Here is a 3894-nt window from a genome sequence, read left to right on the forward strand (position 1 = left end):
GCCCATAATGATAACAAAGGCACCCACTTCACAGCTTCATCACCAACAGTCAGAGAGCAAGCACATCCCCTGTCTGCTCGAGCTTCTCCTTTCCTTTTTTTATTGTTCCCTTCGTTGCTTCTATTTCTCCCTTTCATCCTTTTTTTCCCCACTTGCACAGCAGTTTGGAGCATCCATATGCCTTTGTACCCTACAGCTACTCTTTGTATCTTAAGCAAGAGGATGTCACATGGTGTTGGGAAGCAAGAGGAGATCACACTGTCCCAGCAGTGCCAGGATGCAGGAGGTGAGCAGTGACCCCATCCTTCCCTCCCTCTGTTCTTCACCTGGCACTGCTCTGCTCCCTTGTGTGGTCTGTGGCTGCAGGTAGGGGCTACAGCATCTGGTGGAGAAATTTCCTGTCTTATCCAGACCTTGCCTGTGAAGTGTAAGTTGTTAAAAGCACACAGGAGCTGTGTTTGTTCAGAGGTGGCTGTGTTCTCCCTAGCTCAGCGCTCCCCATCAGCTCACACTGACATGTCCTCTGTTTGACTCCTGCAGATAATGCAGACCAGAAACTCAGGTCTTCCTGGAACAAACCCCACCAGGCGAGCTCTCCTCAGGCTGCCCTTGTTTTACACTCCTGTGGGACATACAGCCTCAGACATGAGGCAACAGAGCATGTGGGAAGAAAACATCAAAGCCAGTGCTTGTTGCAGACCCTTCCTTGGGTCCTGTCATCTCAGGAGTGGGCTGGATAGCCTGGTGGCAAAACCACCACATTTCTACAGGATGGGATTTATGCAGTCTGGGGATTTTGTGGAACAATCCTGGTAGAAATCATCAAAGGAAGGACAGCTGGTTACAGGAACAGATAAGGAGGTATGTACCACAGAGTAAGGATCTTTCCAGGAAAACAAGGGGGAACTGGTGATTTATGTGTGGTGGAAATTAGTCATCATTAAAACAGATGGGTGGGAGGAATTAGAGGGTGGAGTCCTGGGAGGTGGAGTGTGAATCCAGCAGACACATTCTCCAGGAGAAACACAAAACTGTTCTGGGCTCCTCTTGGGTGCAAGGGAAGCAAAAACATGTGCAGCAGAGGTTCTCTGGATCTTAGCACATGGGAACATTCATTTGCTCTACAAACACTGGTGAGTGAAGCAGAGCCTGGCAAGAGTCTTTATCCCAGTTTCCAGTCAGACATAGAGCTGTAAATGAGGAAACAACACTGGAGTGACTGGAAAATAAAGATGGGCACATCTGGAATTTTATGTGGACATGTTTTGGTTGCAGAGGAAGAGTAACACAGTGTAATTACAGACAAGAGGTAAAGAAAACACTCATGAATGGTACAGAGCCTCTGGTACAGAGGATATGTTTTCCATTAAAGAGATAATTTCTGGCTGAATGTTTCTGGAATTTGTTCTAGTAGGTAACCATTAATCATTATTTCTGGAAAGTAGGTTTCTCATCTATACTGCATCACCAAATGTTACATGAAATTTGCCTAAACCCAGCAAAATAAAAAGTACTGCAGACATGATTTAGGGTGGAAAATGAGGCACAGAAGGGATGTTGTAATTGCTTTTAATATTTAAAAATGCCCAGCAGAAGACTCCCTTGGGGTAGCTGATATGTATTTATGTGTATTTGTTTTACAGAAAGATGATTTTGCAGGTACCTGGAGGAGATACCTGAGGAGTAGCTGAAGGAGACAGAGTACAGGGCAACTCCCTTCTAGAGAAGACATGTTGGTGCAAGAAAGAGGTGCTGGAGGAACCAGGTCTGTCACTTTGTCCTCCCCTCATCATTTCTGTGTGTGCACATTTCCCAGAGGTTGGACATTGCCCAGCAGATTTACATCCCATTAACTGGTTCTCTGCACCTCCAAACCCCATCTTGCCTCCACAAACAAGATCACCACACTGGCTGAAATATAAAATCTTCAGTGCTGGCCCTATTTTAGCCAAATTCCTGAATCTTTTTCCCACACTGGAAAACCTCAGTGGGAATAGCCCCATTAATTTCTGTGGTCCTCTGTAATCAGCTGCTACTAGCAATAGTGAGTGAAGGATCTAGAAAAATGTTTTTTATGTGCTGTCAGCCAGGTAGAAAGGTGGCAAAAGAAGTGCATTAAAAAAATCTGCATTTATTTGTCAATATCAGAGTGTGCACTGTCAGTAACCTCTGGCTTACATTGTTTTATCATGTCAATATTTCATAGCATCATAATGCTATTATACGGCTGACTAATGGGAATGGCTATTAGCAGTGTTGATGTAGTTTGAAAATAGCAATCCATATTTTATGGACCAGAAAGAGACCAAGCCTTTACCTTAGACCTTAGCAAGCATAAAAAGGGAGATAATGTAAATGAAATTTACCTTCTCATTTCCATCTTCCCCCAATTAGTTCATAATTCACATATTGTCGGTCTGCTTTCATGCTTTGAATGCACTTACACAAATTAAAATATCCTGAGGAGGTCTGTTGAAAACTCATCCTTTTCTAGGTTGAGGTAACACAGACAGCTCTGCTCTGGAGCCTTAGTAAATCATAGCTGTCCTTTATGTTATGGGCTAGGCAGTATTTTGACTGATTTACTAAAGTTACCAACTGAATGTATGGACTGTTGCTGCAGGGTGTTTTGGCTGGGAAGAACAGGGGACTGTAACTTCCCAAGGTCTCAGCTGCTGCCCATAATATCTGTGACCACAGTCAGGCTTGGTGCAGTTGGAATAGTTTAATTGTTAATGCATGTGGCCCAGACCTTCTTTACAAATTGTGCAATGCATTGGATGTTCCTCCCAACAGTGATTGGGACTCTGTCTGTTCCATGAGCACTTGGTTTCAGGCACTGACCCTGTTTACCTGCCTGAATATCCAAATATATTAAACTCTTCCATGCCTAGCAGAGAAACACATAGCTCTGCCTGAAATTCCAGTTCCTCTTACCTAAAGTGCAGCTCACTCTCAGCTTGGAGAGCAGGAGGAGACAGACACATCGGTGCTCTGAATCTGTGCAGGTTTCTAATACACACTCTGGAGGGGCCAAGAGAAAACCTATTAGGCTGTAATCGTCCATCTTTTGCACTAACCTGAGCTAGACCTTCTTGGAGTTCAATCTATGACATTAAAGAGAAGAGATATGAAAATTGCAAATGGCCTGTGAATAGCCTGACTCTGAAAAGCTGCTATAATGTGGTTTTACACTGGCCAGCTAAATATACTTTAATAGTAACCTAATGGTGGAGCTAGAAATTAAATAGATTGTGTGTTAATTAGGTATTGGTTAATGCTATTATTTCACTCCATTATTCCGTATTCCACCCCTGAAAACCAGAATTTTCCCTGGTACTGAGAGGCTGAAGTTGTCCCAGGCAGTGCAGAGCTGAAGAGGATCCCATACATGTATCTCTTACACCCTACTGAACCTTTTGGTGTGTGACATAAATGCATTTACTTGGTGAGAAAAGCTGGAATAACACATCTGAACTTTGCTACTTCAACAATTAACAGAGTATTATTAGTACATTATGAATTTGTTTCTAAGAATAAATAGATCTCCCCAAGCCAAAAGATCATTAGTAAAGTATTCAGAGAAGGTGATGGGAAGCTTTCATCATGACATCCCATTAAAATGTTTTACATTTTTTACCTTGGCCTTTATTGTCCTCATCACACAGTATGCATTATTTATTAAAAATGCTGGCCACACAGTAGTGGGCAGCAAATTGCCCTTTAAGCTAAGTATTAATGAACAAGTGTTAAAACTTCCTGAGAAGGGGAGGGTTTGGAAACCCAGTGGTCAACTTGCTGCATCCCACTGAGCCAGATGGGTTGGCAGAGTTCATTTTACCTAAGGGCCATGCTTCATGTGAATGCAGTGGGTGGTCAGTGCTGAGGTTAAGT

Source organism: Acanthisitta chloris, unplaced genomic scaffold, assembly GCF_000695815.1.
Source record: "Acanthisitta chloris isolate BGI_N310 unplaced genomic scaffold, ASM69581v1 scaffold125, whole genome shotgun sequence".
NCBI lineage: Eukaryota > Metazoa > Chordata > Aves > Passeriformes > Acanthisittidae > Acanthisitta > Acanthisitta chloris.